The following is a 21,390-nucleotide window of genomic DNA, read 5'->3' on the forward strand; positions in this document are numbered from 1 at the left end:
AGTGCCACTCAGAATAACTGAGGTAGATAGCTAATTATACAAGTTAGATCACTAGAATTGGACTCGGAGTAAAACTTGTATTTGTTGGATTCAGCTCAAGACACTGACTACTAGGTCTGAAAACACACTGAATTTGAAAACCTATTAGATTTTTAAAGGATTCTTTGATATGACTGGATTAGGTTCAGTCTAAAGGTAAAGCTCCCTTAGTGTTTTGAACTCCAGTAACAATACTAGAGAAGATGGAGCCTAGTGATAATAACAACGTTCACAGTAGAAGGAATCCAGAAACAGTATTTTATTTTCATTGCCAATTTTGTTATGATTTTTTTTCTTTAAAAAGAGAACCCTCTATGCTCCAAACACTTTTTCCTTCCCTATGTAGCCTGTCAAAAAAAGACAAACACAACAGAATCAGTCATGTGCCAAATTGCATCTATAGTTTAACTTTCTTTAGAACTTAGTTAACAAATAGTGATTAATTGAAAAATTCAAGACTTTTTTTTTTTTTTTTTTTTGCATGAGAGTAAGGTGAATCACTGCTCTTCACCTTATGTGAAAGGAAATCTTAAAGTAATAGTGGAGACCAGCTGTGCTTTGGTAAATGAGAAGTCTTGGTTTTAACACTCTATCCAAACACAGAAACTGACATTCATCTAAGTTTCAGTAATGATAAAATAAAAATTTCCAGTCTTAAAAGAAAACAGAAACTCTACATTAGTTATCTAAACACACATCTAATCACTTAAAATGAGATATCTGTAGCATTCTATTAAAAAAAACTGGCTCATAGTAGCAATCTACTAAACACTATGTTGATTAAAACATAACAGTTGTTTAAAAAGTTAAATAATTTTCTACATTTCAATCAAATACACAAATACACAGTATATTTGTTATCATACATCAAAAATATAACTGATTTCACAAACTATATAAAAGTTCAGTTAATTAGTTCATAGCCATACCTTAAAACAGAAATAAAGAGTCTTAAAGAAGGCTCAGAGTGGTACGATATTAGCCCAGAACTCTTTAAAAAAATGTATATTTTTACCAATGCTAGTATATTGCTCTGGAAAAATTACATGATTAGTCTCTTATGTGTGTGTATTTCCTAAATTTAGAGCAAGAGCTGACACCTATTTCCTGAGGAGATGACTACATAGGAGTATTAGTAGAATGGGGGAAAAAAAATTAAACTCAATCTCCATGTTAAAAGAAACAATAAAATGTTAAAAGAAACAATAAAAAATAATTCTGCTTTCCACTTTGGAGAACAGTGTGGAAATTCCTTAAGAAAGTAAAAATAGAGCTTCCCTATGACCCTGCCATTGCACTCCTGGGTATTTACCCCAAAGATACAGATGTAGTGAAAAGAAGGTCCATCTGTACCCCAATGTTTATAAGCAGCAATGGCCACGGTCACCAAACTGTGGAAAGAACCAAGATGCCCTTCAACGGATGAATGCATAAGGAAGATGTGGTCCATATACACTACAGAGTATTATGCCTCCATCAGAAAGGATGAATACTCAACTTTTGTAGCAACATGGACGGGACTGGAAGAGATTATGTTGAGTGAAATCAGTCAAGCAGAGAGAGTCAATTATCATATGGTTTCACTTATTTGTGGAGCATAAGGAATAACACAGAGGACATGGGGAGATGGAGAAGAGAAGGGAGTTGAGGAAAATTGGAAGGGGAGATGAACCAGGAGAGACTATGGACTCTGAAAAACAATCTGAGGGTTTTGAAGGGGCGGGGGGTGGGAAGTTGGGTGATCCTGGTGATGGGTATTATGGAGGGCATGTATTGCATGGAGCACTGGCTATGGTGCATAAACCATGAATTCTGGTACACTGAAAAGAAATTATAAAAAATAAAAAAATTAAAAAGAAACAATAAGAAAGGGGAACCCTCTTACACTGTTGGTGGGAATGCAAGTTGGTGCAGCCTCTTTGGAGAACAGTGTGGAGATTCTTCAAGAAATTAAAAATAGAGCTTCCCTATGACCCTGCAATTGCACTCCTGGGTATTTACCCCAAAGATACTGATGTAGTGAAAAGAAGGGCCATCTGCACCCCAATGTTCATAGCAGCAATGGCCATGGTCACCAAACTGTGGAAAGAACCAAGATGCCCTTCAACGGATGAATGGATAAGGAAGATGTGTTCCATATACACTATGGAGTATTATGCTTCCATCGGAAAGGACGAATACCCAACTTTTGTAGCAACATGGATGGGACTGGAAGAGATTATGCTGAGTGAAATAAGTCAAGCAGAGTCAATTATCATATGGTTTCACTTATTTGTGGAGCATAACAAATAGCATGGAGGACATGGGGAGTTAGAGAGAAGAAGGGAGTTGGGGGAAATTGGAAGGGGAGGTGAACCATGAGAGACCATGGACTCTGAAAAACAATCTGAGGGTTTTGAAGGGGCAGGGGGGTGGGAGGTTGGGATACCAGGTGGTGGGTATTGGAGAGGTCACGGATTGTATGGAGCACTGGGTGTGGTGCAAAAATAACAAATATCGTTATGCTGAAAATAAATAAAAATAAATTATAAAAAATAGCAAAAAAAAATAGAAAGAAACAATAAAATGAATTCTGCTTTCCTCAGCAACCAAAACCTCTTTGTCTCTTTCACTTCACCAAGAAACATCTGAATAACTCAAGATAAAGACTGTCCTAAGGAAAAGAGGACAAAGACCATTAACAGCACTATGGTCCTTCAGTGCTTTAAAAGACACATTTTCTCTGCTCCTGTGTTTCCATCACAATATAGGTAAATAACACAGAGATGAAAAGCCACATCCAGTACAGTTTTCAACTACTCATCTATAGAAAAATAAGAGTATAGTAGGAGAAACAGAAACCTTGAGGACAATACCACATACCTTTACTCATTTAATTGCATTAATCAGAGCTCAATGCTTCAGCAAAGTTCATCTATACACACGAGGCCATAAGTCCCAGGCTTCTATGAGAGAAATTCAGCTGCAGTCTCTGTCCACAGCAAGTCTGTATAGCTATTCAAGCCTAGAGAGAGAGAGAGAAAAAAAAATATGGTATGATTTCCAAGTAACTGTCTTACCTGTATTTAATTACAGAGGTTGTTGGTGTAGTCAGGAATTCCTGCTGAAATCTTTCCCTCTTTGAAAGTCCTTACTTGGGTATTTCTGTTTCTTATCATCCCTTCTTTGGGCTTTGATAGCTTTCCTCAGAGTAGGGAATCATTTCAAACTTTTCCCAATTATTTGCCAGAGTATTATAACAAACTTCTACTATTTTACTATATTGGTAATGTTGTAAGGCTAGTTCCAGGACAAAACAAAAACAAAAATCATATCCAGGAGGGAATGGAGAATATTAGTTTCATTTCACAGGTATACCGTTTACAAATTCTTATCACCTATAGTGATGGAGAGGGGGAAGGGGGTTGGAAGGTTGTATTCATTCTTCTAAGCATTCACTAACAGCACCCTCTAGTTTCTCTAGTTGAGCAATGCTTTTTGTCATCAGCTAGTTAAGGTATTTCTACAGTTAAACTGCTGAAGGCCTTAGAAGCCTCATATCAGATAAAGGACTAGTGTCCAGAATCTATAAAGAACTTAGCAAACTCAACACCCAAAGAACAAATAATCCAATCAAGAAATGGGCAGAGGACATGAACAGACATTTCTGCAAAGAAGACATCCAGATGGCCAACAGACACATGAAAAAGTGCTCCATATCACTCGGCATCAGGGAAATACAAATCAAAACCACAATGCGATATCACCTCACACCAGTCAGAATGGCTAAAATCAACAAGTCAGGAAATGACAGATGCTGGCGAGGATGTGGAGAAAGGGGAACCCTCCTACACTGTTGGTGGGAATGCAAGCTGGTGCAGCCACTCTGGAAAACAGCATGGAGGTTCCTCAAAATGTTGAAAATAGAACTGCCCTATGACCCAGCAATTGCACTATTGGGTATTTACCCTAAAGATACAAACGTAGTGATCCAAAGGGGCACGTGCACCCGAATGTTTATAGCAGCAATGTCCACAATAGCCAAACTATGGAAAGAACCTAGATGTCCATCAACAGATGAATGGATCAAGAAGATGTGGTATATATACACAATGGAATACTATGCAGCCATCAAAAGAAATGAAATCTTGCCATTTGTGACAACATGGATGGAATTAGAGCGTATCATGCTTAGCGAAATAAGTCAAGCAGAGAAAGACAACTATCATATGATCTCCCTGATATGAGGAAGAGGTGATGCAACATGGGTGCTTAAGTGGGTACGAGAAGAATCAATGAAACAAGATGGGATTGGGAGGGAGACAAACCATAAGTGACTCTTAATCTCACAAAACAAACTGAGGGTTGCTGGGGGGAGGGGGTTTGTGAGAAGGGGGTGGGATTATGGACATTGGGGAGGCTAGGTGCTTTGGTGAGTGCTCTGAAGTGTGTAAACCTGGTGATTCACAGACCTGTACCCCTGGGGATAAAAATATATGTTTATAAAAAATAAAAAATTATATTAAAAAAAATCCTCTTTGGAGAACAGCGTGGAGATTCCTCAAGAAATTAAAAATGGAAATTCCCTATTACCTTGCCATTGCCCTACTGGGTATTTACCCCAAAGATACAGATGTAGTGAAAAGAAGGGCCATCTGTACCCCAATGTTTATAGCAGCAATGGCCACGGTTGCCAAACTGTGGAAAGAACCAAGATGCCCTTCAACGGATGAATGGATAAGGAAGATGTGTTTCATATACACTGTGGAGTATTATGCCTCCATCAGAAAGGACGAATACCCAACTTTTGTAGCAACATGGATGGGACTGGAAGAGATAATGCTGAGTGAAATAAGTCAAGCAGAGAGAGTCAATTATCATATGGTTTCACTTACTTGTGGAGCATAACAAAGAGCATGGAGGACATGGGGAGTTAGAGAGAAGAAGGGAGTTGGGGGAAATTGGAAGGGGAGGTGAACCATGAAAGACTATGGACTCTGAAAAACAATCTGAGGGTTTTGAAGGAGCGGGGGGTGGGAAGTCAGGGTACCAGGTGGTGGGTATTATAGAGGGCACGGATTGCATGGAGCACTGGGTGTGGTGCAAAAATAATGAATACTGTTATGCTGAAAATAAAAAATAAATTAAAAAAAAAAAAGAATTCTGTACCTACCCGGTTTTCTCCCATTCCTGTATCTTTAGCTTCTGCAGAAATTCATTTGTCCTCTGTGTACCTACACCAATTTCAGCCTTATTTTCATTTATGACTTGAATGTCTCAACAGTAGAAATATCCACCAATTAAATGTAAAAGTGTCCATATAAATTATGATAGTAAAAATCTTTGGACTTGAGAAAGTATTTCTAACTCTTCAAAGCACTTTCAAAAACATTATTGTTTTTTATGTCACAATATTGTTCCTTCACCCTGCTGCACACATGTATGTTTGTTGTTTTTAGAGAGAAAAGTAGAATGATTTCACTTGGGACAAAAATAAATAAAAATACTTGCTGGATGAATACCCGGTCTTGCACAGAAGTGTAGAATCACTATATTGCACACCTGAAATTAATATTACATTATATGTTAACTAACTGGAATTTAAATAATAACTTAAAAATACATAAATAAAAATGAATTATTAACTAAAGTTTTCTCCTTAGTTAGTCCCTAATCCATCAGAGTTTAAGTTTCTTATTTATTTAAGAAAGAAAAGGAGGGGGAGAGGGAGAGAGAGAGTCTTGAGCAGACTCCTTGCTGAGCAGGGAGCCCAATATGGAGCTCTATCTCACTACCCCAAAATCAGGACCTGAACTGAAACCAAGAGGCAGAGGCTTAACTGACTACACCACCCAGGTGCCCGTAAGTTTCTTAAAAAAAAAAAAAAAATTACTTAACCTCTTTATTCCAAACTCCTAGACAGTGACAAATTTTAGCTTATTATCAGATACTGTGATAAGAATTTTAGGTGCATTATTTTATTTAAATATCATTATAGAGGTGCCTGGGTGGCTCAGTAGGTTAAAGCCTCTGCCTTTGGCTCAGGTCATGATCCCAGGGTCTTGGGATCAAGCCCCTCATTGGGCTCTCTCTGCTCAGTAGGAGGCCTGCCCCCCCCCCCCCCCCGGCTCTCTGTCTCTCTCGGCCTGCGTCTCTGCCTACTTGTGATCTCTGTCTGTCAAATAAATAAAATATTTAAAATAAATAAATAGATAAATATCATTATAATAATTTGAGGTAAATAAGGTTATTATCTACATTTTGGGGGTAAAGAAATTGAAGCTTTTTAGGATAGTTCATTGAACACATATAGAGAAGCATCTGGGTGACACAGTCAGTTAAGCCTCCAGCTCTTGGTTTCTGCTCAAATCATAATCTCAGGGTCCTGAGACTGAGCCCTGGGTTGGGCTCTGCATTCAGCATGGAATCTGCTTAAGTTTCTCTCTCTTTCTCCCTCTGCCCCTCTCCCCCATGCACTCTCTTTCTCTCAAAATAAATAAATAAATACATACATACATAAATAAATCTTACAAAAAGAAAAACATGTATAATCCAAGTCATATATGTAATTTAAAGCTTTCTAGTAGCTACATTTAAAATATTGAAAACAAATGGTGAAATTATTTTAATAATATGTTTAACCAATTAGTCAAACTATTATCATTTCATCATACAATTTATGTAAAGTATTAATGATATATTTTACATATGTGTGTATGTGCATGTGGTAAATCTTCAAAATAAGGTATTCATTTTATACTTACAGAGCATCCCAATTTGGATTAGTCACATTGCAAGTGCTCAATAGTCTTATGTGGCTAGTGTTTATCTTATACAGTACAAGTCCAGAGATTAATTTGCCCACAGCCACAGACCTAAAAATGCCAGAGCCAGAACTCCAAATTTGATCTAAAATCACAGTTCTTTTCTGAGCCACTGGGCACACTAATTGGAATTATTGCAGATGGTTAATATTAAAAATGAAAAATATACAGAATGTAATTCATCCAGTATTACAGTTTTATGGTCACATGCCCACCTACTTTCTCAATAACAATGATTATTCATAGATTGTAACACTTATGTACAATGTACAATGCAAGTTGTTGTGGACAACACAAAGATGAATGGGGTTTTATGCAAAACAACTATCACATGATACAAAGTATCATTCTTATCTATCTGCATGGCCTGTGCATTCTCTGTGCAAACAGTACATGGGAAGTCAAATTGCAATCACACTGCTTGATAAGGGATGTTTCAAGGCAAGGGCAACTGAAATCTCAGAATATTTGATTTGCTTCATCAATCTCATATCAATGGTGGTTCACTAGTGAGATGACAATGAATATGAATAGGAGCTACCAAGGCTCATCTCTCTGACTCTTTTTTGACAAGGTTTCCATGGCCGATTTAAGGACTCACTCTTTGGTGTAAAAGTCAGAGTAGGCTGGCTGGGTCTTTTTCACATTAACACATTATTTCTCAGTTTTAATTAATTCTTACCAGCCTGAGAAACATCCTTACTCATTGAAGTATTTTAAATCTCTTCTCTGATCCATTCTAAAATTACAAAATGGCTTCATAGTTTAATCTTCACAAATCAGACAGATTTCTGTTTTTCTAGGGTACACATTACCATAATTTCCCTTTTCTGATCTTAGCAGAACCCAGGATCAATTTCCAAGTTAGAACACTAAACAAAGAAAATGCAATAAATGTCACGGCTCTTTCATGGTATTTCCTCTAAAAACCAAATTCCTACAGTATCCTTTTAACTTTTGAAGGCTTTTGTTAATGATATAGTTTTTAATGTAAAGCAAATTCTGAAAATGTGTAGCCACGCAACAGGAGGTCAGCATAGTGGACTAGAAATGGCATGGGTTTGAATTTCCCACCTCTCTATACTTTATACCTATAGAAACTTGGGCATTTTATCTAATCTCTGTGAATCTCTGTTTCCCCATTGGTTAAAAAAAGAAAATGAAACTAATAAGAGCTATTTCACAGAACGGTTTTGAGAATTAATAGGACAATGTAAATAATATTTGTGGTGCGTAAAAGACATTTAATCAGGGAGTCCTTCTCTTTGTACATAAGAAGAGTTGAGTCCCCATCAGTTCCTTTAGAGTTAAAGCACCAAAAGGAGAGCTTTTGCCACATGCTCTGGCTTTTGGTTATGTCATTGCTCATTGATGCCACCATCAGACAGAACACAGAAGAGAAAATGGGAAACATTTTCATTATTATCAGATGTGGATATCTGTCAGTTTAATCAACAAACTGCATTTCTCAGATGATTTTCTGATTTACTTAGTTCAACTGGTAGTCTCCTTGGTCTGTAAGTAATGTTCCCACTCTACAGAGATAATTTTCTATTGGGCTGTACACTTAAAACTAAATGTTGTGCTATACATTATAGAATAATCCAGATTAACTATAAAACAACTATGTTGCTGAATTTAGGAGTTATACACTCTGAATGGAAAGCCAGAGTCTGTTACTCATCAGCTCCATGGTCTTATGCAAAATATCTGTCCTCCATGAATTTCAGTTTCAGGATCTATAAAATGTGGATAATAATATTAACCTCTTGAGTCTGGCACGATGATAACTAAACGCTTCAATTCAACAATTTAATTCAACAATGACTGATCAGTTCTTGCCTCCTGCATTGAATTTAGGTGGAAATTTTAAGAAATCAGTTAATTGGTATCTAAAGAGGATGTTATATTTTAAATCTATGGTCTCAGTATTCCATGCTCACAATTGCTACTGAGTTATTTTTCTAAATAAAGGATCATAATAAAAATTTTAAAATGATGTAAGTTGTAAACAATAAAGTGGATGTTATAAATAGATTATTAGTGCTCTGAGAGTGCCTCCATGGGATTTTCTCCACACTGTCCTGGATCAATCAGTAATTTTATTTTCATTGAGTTCCTGCCATCCTCTATGGTGGAGTATTATCCAGAAGTGCAAACCCCAAGAGTCAGAACTGTAACTGTTTGACAGCTTCTGACTTCATCTCTAAGACATTTTCTTAATTCCCAACAAGAGGATGATGCATGTGCTGGATACTATGAATAATGCAGGCAAAATTACAGGAGGAGTAAAATGTAATAGTAAATACTTCAGTGTGTCCTCTTTCATGAAGATCATACTGAACTGCAGTGTTAATGACACTCTCAATAGTAGCTTTAAGTTTAAAACCAACCAACCAATCAATCAATCGATCGATCAACAGCAAAAAGAAAAGGAAAGTGGTGCGAGGATTATTTGAACGAAGGTTTTAACCTTTAAAAAAATACCAGAAATTGGAAAGAAGACAGTTATGAAGATGGAGATGGACATACTAGGGAAAGAAGACATAAAGATTTGCCCTTCGATTTAAAAAAAAAAAAAAAAAAACGAAACAGAAACAACCACCAAAAACTTACCATGAAGAAGCTATTAGAGAACATCAACTCATGATAATTAACATCTTCCCCTTCTTGATGGTCTACCCTGTGCAGATGCATTTTCTCTTTCATCCAATATACAGAAAATAAAAACGAATACTGTGCTCTTGGCACCCCCAAAACATTATCTGCTTTTTCTCTTTATTTCAGGAAAGAAAGTCTCCTCCTCAGAACAAAGCAGAACACTAGAAAGATAATTTTTTCCTCTTGGTTAAGCATGGAAAATGGATCCCCCCCCCCAAAAAAAAAAACTTTCTGAAGAGGAATTTACTGGTTCATTTTCTGGCCTCTGGGTAAATTTAAGGACTCCCTTTTTGGAGTAAAAATCAGAGTATATCGACTGGGAAGGTTTTGGCCCTATGACTAGGACGAGGACATTAGCCCTGTTTCTAGATAACCCACGATCCATCAAAGCCATAAACCCGCAGCACTGTCCCTCCTTGCTTTAGTGTTCTTGAGAGACCTCTTATGCCTTAGCTGACCTGGCGTCACTAAGGAAGCTGCTGGAGCGCTCTGGCAAGCACCAATCTTGCGGACTCAGGGCTAGATTCCTCCCTCCCTGCATCCTTTCCTACCTTAGAAACGGTGCTGTCCACATCCGCAATGCTGCAGGGTTCCAGGCAGCGAAGTGCTAGACCTCTCCCTAAAGCAGCCCGAAGCCACCGACTTGCTTACTCTCCCATGTACTTGTTGTCTGGGGTAGCCAAATGTTTGACCTCCCCCTTATCCCTCTCTCTGCCGCCCCCTGAAAATCAATCTGAAAGGCGATCGAGGAGGCTCGCAGTTGAGAATGATATATGCAGACAGTCTCTTGGCTCCAATGGTTTCGCCAGGCTCCTGCCCCTACTTTCGCCAGTTTGCCTTAAGTATCCTTTGCACGAGAAAGGATACTTTTGAATGCTTGCTCTCTAGCTGGAGTCAGGGCCCTCAGAGGGATCAGGAGAAAAGCACACATAACAAAAATGAAATAAAACTTCTGTAAGATCATGTGAATGAGTTAAAAGGAGGCCAAGACAGCAAGGAGTAGAAGACCGAGAGGAGCAACGCATGCCCTAATTCTTAATCTGCAAAACCCGCCCGGAAAGCGGCTCGTTTTCCCCAGCGGCGGGTCCTACACGGGAGCGAGCAGCCAGCCCAGTCAGCCTTCTTTCCTGGCGGGAAAGAGTACTTCCTAAGCTTACCGCCATCTAGCCCCTGCCCATCTCCCCTGATTCCCTCTCACCCGGGAGGGGTCGCTCCCGGAGCGGTGGGAGATGTGGGGTGCAGGAGTGGGACCAGAGGAGGGTTGCCCAGCTGCAGGTAGGCGTAGCGCCATCCCCTCCCAGCAGGAGGCCCGGACTCTGGTTTACTTCTCCCCTTACCCCCGCCCTCCCCTCACTCAACCCCCCTCCTTTTCCCCTTCCTCTCCTCAGTCTAGTCCCTCCCCCTCGCCCTTGAAAAGGCTGGCTCCGCATTGTCTCCTAGCAGTCGGCAGGAGGATCTGTGAGCCGGATGGAGCCGGAGCTACAAGCAGCGGTCTACGTGGTGAAGCAGAAAGCAAGCTGAACTGAACGCGCCGAGTGACATTAGCCGCGTCGACATAGACCCCTCAGGCAGCCCCGGCGTTTTGAATAGCATCAGAGGCAGCCTCGACGACTGCAGCTGCTTCAGGGACTGTGAGCTGCGGCGGTAGAGCCCGCTACAGCAAACGCAGTCTCGGTGGAGCTGGCGAAAACCTTTTCTCTTTCTAACTTACCACCTCATTCTACTGTAGAGGCTTCGGTCACTGGGTAAGTATTGGGTCCGGGTGCCAGAGTAGAGTGCAGCGTGAGTACCGCACTTAGTACGCCCTTAGTACGCCGAGGCTTCCTGCTGCCCACTCCTGGGGTCTTGACTATGACAAGAATGATTTTATAGATGCTTCTGGTGTCCTCCCTTTCCTCTTCCCCCATATGTTCCCTGGAAGTAAGAGAAAGAGCAAACCCCAGAGGTGAGTGCAGATAGAATATCCTGCAGGCACTGTCACCGCTTGGCTTGGCTGGGTTACTTTGCAAAAAACTCGCACTTCTGTCAGAAAAGTGTCCACTCATGAATTTCTCCGACATTGGCCCTGCAAAAAGGTCTTTCAGTTTAACAGATAAAGTCAGCTTCAGCCAGGCTGAGGGAAACTCTAAGACTGGGGCCGGTGCTCAGAAAAAATAATACCTGGGACTCTGGTTAGCCTGCGTATGTATCTCTGGGGGCTAGGGTTTTGGATACCAGCCAGGCTGGCTCTAACCTTTGGGGGCCTGATCCTTGATAGAGTGAAGGAAAGCCCAGCGCGCCACGGAGCGCGCAGGTTCCCCGGGCCTTTCTTCCTGGTGCTGGCCTACCCGCCTTTCCTTCCCGCCCTATTTAGGGAGCTGTGCTCAGCCAGCAGCACCTGCTGAATGTGGTGGAGATGGTGTGGAAAATTGTACCTAGCTTTAAGAAATAAATTTCTTATAATCACGTAGCTGAAAAATATACTTTCCTCGTTAAAAAAAAGACTTTTTCTAAGAGTGTAGTCGAACGTAAGAGTCCCTTTTTCACTAAAGAAATGGCTTTTAATCCCTTAGCCAACAAACAAAACTCAGGAAACAACAGAAACCAAACCGCCTACCTAGTCAATAAATGAATGGCATTTATTAAGATAGACCTTTTAGAAACAGTTCCTCTCTCCACAAAGGAATTATTTTTTTAAGCGCATAACCATAAAACAGCCCCTTTTCTAAAAAATGTCTCAATAAGGACGACATCAGAAAAGCTAACTTTTTAAAAGTGCGTAGTCGCAAGTGGGTACCTTTTTTTAGAGACTTTAGAAAAGCAGAGAGGCAAACTGCCCTCGGTTGGAGACAGGACTTACTATGAGCCCTTAGCCACAAATTGACTTTCTTTCCTTGCAAAAAAGCGGGGAGGTCACTTTTCAAGAGTGTGCAAGGTAACCACTTCCTTTCCTCCCGCAAGGAAAGACTTTCAGAATCCTACTGAGAGAGCCTCTTCATTTCCATATGAATTATTCCTGGATTTGTCTCGTTGGCCCCCTGAGGTTTTGGGGGGGGGGGTGCCCGGGTGCCTGTATGGAATGAGTGTGCACACACATCTGTAGGAGGGCCCTAGCTTCTCCGAACGGGTTGCCCTTCCAAAATGTTGGCTGGGGGCTGAGGATCAAAACTTGCGCCACTGCGGCATACACCCACAAAACAAAGACCTAGGAAGAGAGTGGCTAACATAAAAGAATAAATAAAATTAAATAGCAAGAACAAAACGAAAGCAAGTCCTTGTGTGCAAATATCTTAGGATGGCATTTTAACCTAACTCTGGAGGCTGTTTTTGTACTAAAGGAAACCATGTGGAAGGAAGTGTTTAAAAATCGGGATAGGCCAGGAACCGGATAAAAAATACCGGGAGCGGGCGATGGTTTTGGAGGACCACTTTGCGTGCTCTGAAAAAACAACCTGAGGCGAGTGCGGAGAATTCTGAACACAGCGCAACATCTGAGAAGGTAGTGGTGCTTTATGACTAAAGCAACTCTTCCGCCTCTCAATAAACGTTAAAACAGGCGTGACTTAAATAAATAAATACATAAATAAATAAAGAAATAAAAGGTTACTTGCGGACACCTTCTGAATTTGGTAAAGACTAAATGGAATTCCACTCTTATTTGAAACAAACTCGCACAATCAGGGCTGGAAATCTAAGCCTCAGGGCTGTCCTTTAGCCTGTGTATTTGGGGGGGTGGGGGGGCATTTTAGAGCAAGTAGAAGTAACAGTACTTGTAGATGTTGCCCCCTTTCCTTCCTTTGTCTGGATCACCCGAGGAAGTGCGGGCGATACGCGGGCGGTTTTGACGAACGAATCAAGAGATACATGCGCTAAGGTCTAAGGATACCTTTCTCCCTCTGCTAAATGAAAAATTCCCCTAGGGCAGCTCACAAGGGCTGAGTCCAGCCATCACTGCCACAGCACTGCTTGTGCCAAGCAGTCCGGGAGCGCCTCCACAAGCGAGGCCCCAAATCCTTTTTCTCCAGTCGGCTTCGCCTGGGCAGCCCCTCCTGGCAAAGATATCAGCTCAAGAGAGGCAAAGCCAAATGAAAGCCGAGCGGGTAGTCCGTAGCAGGAGCGTGATCAGCCCAGCCAGGAGCTCCGGGTGCGCAGCCGCCTTCGCTGCCTTTGGGCCTCCTTCCCGCGCTCTGGGTCCTAGCTTCCAGCTCCCAAGAGACGCGCGGAGACCTGGGAGGCGGTGGAGGCTAATGCCGGCTGCACTTCAGTTGGCTTTGAACCTCGGGATCAAACACAGTTTGAGGATTTCCCCTTAATTTTTTCCTGTCCCTCCGATCCTCGCTCCCGTTCTCTCCCCCTTTCAGTTTACACCTTCACTATTAACTGTGGATTTACTTATTTAGCGGCATTTTAGAGGGCACGTTCTTCCGATAAAATAGTAATAAATTACCAGTGTTAAATATCCGCTGTTGTCTCTCCTTCCTGGGTGATAAGGAAGAGAGTGTGAAGACCCGCGTTTCTAAAATTCCGTGGCCGTCTTTTCTCCCTAGAAAGTGAAGAGGGTCTTCTTGGCAAAGAAATGGTGCAGTGGGGGAGGGGGTCAATCGAAGGTGGTGGCGCTGTGTTAGGAGTCCCCTTCACTGGAAGAGGGACTGAAGATTGGGAGTTTTGGAAAAGAAAGGTTCTAGTTGCTGCCACTGCAGAGAAACCACCCACCATGCTCTTTAGGATGAGGATGCACAGTCACTGGATACTAGCGCCCCAAATAGGGAAGATTCAGGAATAGGATTTTTTCAGGCCCATTTAGGCTTCTTCTCTGGGTTTGCTTTTCTCTGTTTAAGGAGCAACCCACCTGCTTTCCTGAATTTAAAGCTAATCCTTTGCCCGTGGTTGCTGACAATCCTTTTTTCAGTTTTGGGAAAAGGACATCAGTGCACAGTTGGAGAAGGTTGCACAGGGCAAGAGGGAGGGGACCTAGGCAGGATATAGGCAACTGGGCCTCAGAACCTGTTACCTTACCAAGGAAATTACATTCAGAGAGAATCAAAACAAACTGCTTACTTACTATCTGTTGCTTTGGAGGCAGGTCGGGAGTTTGAGGGAAAGGGAGAAGTAGAAACAATTGTTATGTTTTGTGAATCTAGGATTTTGTTTTCTTCTAACCTTTCATAGAAGGCTTCCTTTATGTGGTATATCAGAAAAGGCAGCAAACAGACTTGCTGTGCATTTGAAATACAGAAATGGGAAGCAAACACAGAAGAAGCATACAAACACATTCATTTTCTAAAGTTCAATTATTTGCTAAAGGTTGAAAGCAATTTTTTTTTTAAATCACCTGAATGCAATTCTGATAGACACACAAGTAGTGTTATTTGGGCAGCTGAAATCCCTGGCAGAATGAATTCCACCTTTCACACTCTTTATTCTATTGTTATCCAAAACTTTGTTTTTTGCTAGATAGAAATTCCTGATAGAGAGCTTCCAGAATGCTGGTGGCAGAAAGAAATCTGGTAGAAACTTAGAAAATTCTCCTTTTCTCTACCCAATTGGTCCACAACAGTCTTTATGCAGGATTTATGAAGTTCTTGAGGCAGGAGGGGAGCCACACCTACAAGGAGACTTTACATTAACCACTGGCTTTAACCCACTTTAACAAAATATATATGGCTGCCACATTTTCTATTGGTAGGAAGAAAATTATTCAGGGGATGAAAGTTTGAAATCTAATTTTCTTTAGGAATCTTGCTTCACATATTTCAAAGGAGGTGCCATCTGTGTATCTATTCACCAAAATATCCACAAACATTAGTCATCTACTGCGCCAGACAATGTGCTAGGCTCCAGTAATACCAAAGAATATGAAAAGGCAGCTTGATGCCTCTGTGAGCCAGGACATTCTTAGCCACTTGCAAGCACAATTATCTTCATCACACTACATTTTTCACATACTTCTCTGCATCATCTCTCCCACCTTCCCATTTCAGCTTTCTCTCTACCCACAATAAGTCCTTTAATCTTGGCTTATTCCTCCCCTTACGCCTAACAAACACCTCTATTCTGTTCTTTTCCTCCACTTCTCTGCCTTCCCTCCCTGCTTCTTCTCTACATTATCTACCTAAGTTATTTCTCCACTCATCCCCGTTTTTCTTCCTCTTTTGGACTAGCTACCTAGACCTCTCTTCCCCTTCAATGACCTGAAAGAAGTGTAAAAAAAAAAAAAAAAATCAAGGAACATCCACTTCAAATTCAGAGATTTGTGAAAGTTTCCTCACAAAGAAGATTTCTTGCTGTCTGTGTGTGTCTTTTGCTAATTTATTTGAAACAAAATTTACAATGAAATTCCTTAGATTTGTTAAATATTTTTGTTATGCCTGAAAATATCTTTTTTTAAAAATTTTCAACATAACAGTTTTCATTATTTTTGCACCACACCCAGTGCTCCCTGTAATCCTTGCCCTCTATAATACCCACCACCTGGTTCTCCCATCCTACCACCCCCCATCACTTCAAACCTCTCAGATTACCTTTCAGAGTCCATAGTCTCTCAGGGTTCACGTCCCTTTCCAATTTCCCCCATCTCCCTTCTCCTCTCTAACTCCCCTTGTCCTCCATGCTATTTGTTATGTTCCACAAATAAGTGAAACCATATGATAATTGACTCTCTCTGCTTGACTTATTTCACTCAGCATAATCTCTTCCAGTCCCATCCATGTTGCTACAAAAGTTGGGTATTCATCCTTTCTGATGGAGGCATAATACTCCATAGTGTATTTGGAACACATCTTCCTTATCCATTCATCCGTTGAAGGGCATCTTGGTTCTTTCCACAGTTTGGTGACCGTGGCCATTGCTGCTATGAACATTGGGGTGCAGATGGCCCTTCTTTTCACTACATCTGTATCTTTGGGTTAAATACCCAGGAGTGCAATGGCAGGGTCATAGGGAATCTCTATTTTTAGTTTCCTGAGGAATCACCACACTGTTCTCCAAAGTGGCTGCACCAATTTGCATTCCCACCAACAGTGTAAGAGGGTTCCCCTTTCTCCACATCCTCTCCAACACATGTTGTTTCCTGTTTTGTTAATTTTGGCCATTCTAACTGGTGTAAGGTGATATCCCAATGTGGTTTTAATTTGAATATCCCTGAGGGCTAGTGATGATGAACATTTTTTCATGTGTCTGGTAGCCATTTGTATGTCTTGATTGGAGAAGTGTCTGTCCATATCTTCTGCCCATTTTTTGTTAATACGATTATCTGTTTTGTGTGTGTTGAGTTTGAGGAATTCTTTATAGATCCTGGATATCAACCTTTTGTCTGTACTGTCTCTTGCAAATACCTTCTCCCATTCCATGGGTTGCCACTTTGTTTTGTTGACTGTTTCCTTTGCTGTGCAGAAGCTTTTGATTTTGATGAAGTCCCAAAAGTTTATTTTGGCTTTTGTTTCCTTTGCCTTTGGAGACATATCTTGAAAGAAGTTGCTGTGGCTGATATCGAAGAGATTACTTCCTATGTTCTCTTCTAGGATTCTGATGGATTCCTGTCTCACGTTGAGGTCGTTTATCCATTTTGAGTTTATCTTTGTGTACGGTGTAAGAGAATGGTCGAGTTTCATTCTTCTACTTATAGCTGTCCAGTTTTCCCAGCACCATTTATTGAAGAGACTGTCTTTTTTCCACTGTATATTTTTTCCTGTTTTGTCGAAGATTATTTGACTATAGATTTGAGGATCCATTTCTGGGCTCTCTACTTTGTTCCACTGGTCTATGTGTCTGTTTTTATGCCAGTACCATGTTGTCTTGGTGATCACAGCTTTGTAGTAAAGCTTGAAATCAGGTAATGTGATGCCCCCAATTTTATTTTTGTTTTTCAACATTTCTTTAGCGATTCGGGATCTCTTCTGATTCTATAAAATTTTTGGATTATTTGCTCCAGCTCTTTGAAGAATACGAGTGAAATTTGGATCAGAATGGCATTAAAAGTGTAGATTGCTCTAGGCAGTATAGCCATTTTAACAATGTTTATTCTTCCATTCCAAAAGCATGGAATGGTCTTCCATCTTTTTGTGTCTTCTTCAATTTCTTTCATGAGTGTTCCGTAGTTCCTCGAGTACAGATCCTTTACCTCTTTGGTTAGGTTTATTCCCAGGTATCTTATGGTTCTTGGTGCTATAGTAAATGGAATCGATTCTCTAACTTCCCTTTCTGTATTTTCATTGTTAGTGTATAAGAAAGCCACTGATTTCTACACATTGACTTTGTATCCTGCCACGTTACTGAATTGCTGTATTAGTTCTAGTAGTTTGGGGGTGGAGTCTTTCGGTTTTCCATATAAAGAATCATGTCATCTGTGAAGAGAGAGAGTTTGACTTCTTCATCGACAATTTGGATACCTTTCATTTCTCTTTGTTGTCTGATTGCTGTTGCTAGGACTTCTAATACTATGTTGAACAAGAGTGGTGAGAGTGGGTATCCTTGTCGTGTTCCTGATCTCAACAGGAAGGCTGCAAGCTTTTTCCATTGAGGATGATATCGTTGTGGGTCTTTCATAGATAGATTTGATGAAGTTCAGGAATGTTCCCTCTATCCCTATATGTTGAAGCGTTTAATCAGGAATGGATGCTGGATTTTGCCAAGTGCTTTTTCTGCATCAATTGAGAGGACCATGTGGTTCTTCTATCTTCTCTTATTAACTTGTTCTATCACATTGATTGATTTGCGAATGTTGAACCATCCTTGTAGCCCAGGAATGAATCCCACCTGGTCATGGTGGATAATCCTTTTAATGTGCTGTTGGATCCTGTTGGCTAGGATCTTGTTGAGAATCTTAGCATCCATATTCATCAGTGATAATGGTCTGAAATTCTCCTTTATGGTAGGGTCTTTGCCTGGTTTGGGGATCAGGATAATGTTGGCTTCATAGAAAGAGTCTGGAAGTTTTCCTTCTGCTTCAATTTTTTGAAACAGCTTCAGGAGAATAGGTGTTATTTCTTCTTTGAAAGTTTGGTAGTTCCCTGATGCCGAGTGATATGGAGCACTTTTTCATGTGTCTGTTGGCCATCTGGATGTCTTCTTTGCAGAAATGTCTGTTCATGTCCTCTGCCCATTTCTTGATTGGATTATTTGTTCTTTGGGTATTGAGTTTGCTAAGTTCTTTATAGATTCTGGACACTAGTCCTTTATCTGATATGTCGTTTGCAAATATCTTCTCCCATTCTGTCAGCTGTCTTTTGATTTTGTTAACTGTTTCCTTTGCTGTGCAAAAGCTTTTGATCTTGATGAAATCCCAATAGTTCATTTTTGCCCTTGCTTCCCTTGCCTTTGGCAATGTTCCTAGGAAGATATTGCTGCGGCTGAGGTCGAAGAGGTTGCTGCCTGTGTTCTCCTCAAGGATTTTGATGGATTCCTTTCTCCCATTGAGGTCCTTCATCCATTTGGAGTCTATTTTCGTTTGTGGTGTATGGAAATGGTCCAGTTTCATTTTTTCTGCATGTGGCTGTCCAATTTTCCCAACACCATTTGTTGAAGAGACTGTCTTTTTTCCAAATCAAAACCACAATGAGATATCACCTCACACCAGTCAGAATGGCTAAAACCAACAAGTCAGGAAATGACAGATGCTGGCGAGGATGCGGAGAAAGGGGAAACCTCCTACACTGTTGGTGGGAATGCAAGCTGGTGCAGCCACTCTGGAAAACAGCATGGAGGTTCCTCAAAATGTTGAAAATAGAACTGCCCTATGACCCAGCAATTGCACTATTGGGTATTTACCCTAAAGATACAAACGTAGTGATCCAAAGGGGCACGTGCACCCAAATGTTTATAGCAGCAATGTCCACAATAGCCAAACTATGGAAAGAACCTAGATGTCCATCAACAGAAGAATCTATGAAAAGATGTGGTATATATACAATGGGATACTATGTAGCCATCAAAAGAAATGAAATCTTGCCATTTGCGACAACATGGATGGAACTAGAGAGTATCATGCTTAGTGAAATAAGTCAAGAAGAGAAAGACAACTATCATATGATCTCCCTGATATGAGGAAGAGGTGATGCAACATGGGGGCTTAAGTGGGTAGGAGAAGAATTAATGAAACAAGATGGGATTGGGAGGGAGACAAACCATAAGTGACTCTTAATCTCACAAAACAAACTGAGGGTTGCTGGGGGGAGGGGGGTTGGGAGAAGGGGGGTGGGGTTATGGACATTGGGGAGGGTATGTGCTTTGGTGAGTGCCGTGAAATGTGTAAACCTGGTGATTCACAGACCTGTACCCCTGGGGATAAAAATACATGTTTTATAAAAATAAAAAATTAAAAAAAAAAAGTTTGGTAGAATTCTTCAGGGAATCCATCAGGTCCTGGGCTCTTGTTTTTTGAGAGGTTTTTGATCACTCCTTCAATCTCGTTACGAGATATCAGTCTATTCAGGTTGTCAATTTCTTCCTGGTTCAATTTTGGAAGTTTATAGTTTTCCAGGAATGCATCCATTTCATCTTGGTTGCTTAGCTTATTTGCATATAACTGTTGATAATAACTTCCGATGATTGTTTCTACTTCCTTGGTGTTGTGATCTTTCTCTTTTCATTCATAATTTTATGAATTTGAGCTTTCTTTTCTTTTCCATTATTGTGGCCAATGGTTTATCGATCTTATTGATTCTTTCAAAAAACCAACTTCTAGGTTCATTGATACGTTCTACTGTATCTCTGGCTTCTACCTTATTGATCTCAGCTCTAATCTTGATGATTTCCCTTCTTTTGTTTTTTTTAAAGATTTTATTTTTTTATTTGGCAGAGAGAGATCACAGTAGACAAAGAGGCAGGCAGAGAGAGAGAGAGAGGGAAGCAGCCTCCCTGCTGAGGAGAGAACCCGATGTGGGACTCGATCCCAGGACCCTGAGATCATGACCTGAGCTGAAGGCAGCCGCTTAACCCACTGAGCCACCCAGGTACCCCAGTGATTTCCCTTCTTATGTGTGGAGTTGGTTTGATTTGTTGTTGATTCTCCAGTTCTTTAAGGTATAGAGACAGTTGGTGTGTTCTGGGTTTTTCAATTTTTTTGAGGGAGGCTTGGATGGCTACATATTTCCCCCTTAGGACTGCCTTTGCAGTGTCCCATAAGTTTTGGACCGAAGTGTCTTCATTCTCATTGGTTTCCATGAATTGTTTCAGTTCTTCTTTGATCTCTTGGTTGATCCAAGCATTCTTAAGCAAGGTGGTCTTTAACTTCCAGGTGTTTGAGTTCCTTCTGAACTTTTCCTTGTGGTTGAGCTCCAGTTTCAAAGCATTGTGATCTGAGAATATGCAGGGAATCATCTCAGTCTTTTGGTATCGGTTGAGTCCTGATTTGTGACCCAGTATGTGGTCTATTCTTGAGAAGGTTCCATGTGCACTTGAGAAGAATGAGTATTCTATTGTTTTACGTGGAATGTTCTGTATAGATCTATGAGGTCCATCTGGTCCAATGTGTCATTCAATGCTCTTGTTTCTTTATTGATTTTCTGCTTCGATGATTTGTCTGTTTCTGAGAGAGGTGTGTTAAGATCTCCTATTGTTAATGTATTCATATCAATATGACTCTTTATCTTGATTAACAGTTTTCTTATGTAGTTGGCTGCTCCCATCTTGGGGGCATAGATATTTACAATTGTTAGATCATCTTGGTGGATAGTTCCTTTAAGAATGATGTAGTGTCCTTCTGTATCTCTGACTACAGTTTTTAGTTTGAAATCTAATTTAATTTATCTTATATGAGAATCATTACCCTGGCTTTCTTTTGAGGCCCACTGGCATGAAAGATGCTTCTCCATCCCTTCACTTTCAGTCTGGGTGTATCTTTAGGTTCAGAATGGGTCTGCTATAGACAACATATGGATGGGTCCTGTCATTTTATCCAATCTGCAACCCT

The 21,390-nt window shown here is 40.6% G+C and overlaps 1 long non-coding RNA gene across 1 annotated transcript; it reads right to left on the reverse strand.

Annotated features, from left to right (window-relative positions):
• Positions 1-347: 347 nt before the first annotated feature.
• LOC106004645 lies at positions 348-9,903 on the reverse strand. The gene is made up of 4 exons (XR_001177689.2): positions 9,459-9,903; positions 5,192-5,580; positions 2,902-3,043; positions 348-386 (listed from the first exon to the last, which is right to left on the reverse strand). It is a non-coding gene; the product is annotated as an uncharacterized LOC106004645 (long non-coding RNA).
• Positions 9,904-21,390: the final 11,487 nt, after the last annotated feature.

This window comes from Mustela putorius, unplaced genomic scaffold, assembly GCF_011764305.1.
Source record: "Mustela putorius furo isolate JIRA1106 unplaced genomic scaffold, ASM1176430v1.1 tig00001374_pilon_pilon_pilon, whole genome shotgun sequence".
NCBI classification, from domain to species: Eukaryota; Metazoa; Chordata; class Mammalia; order Carnivora; family Mustelidae; genus Mustela; species Mustela putorius.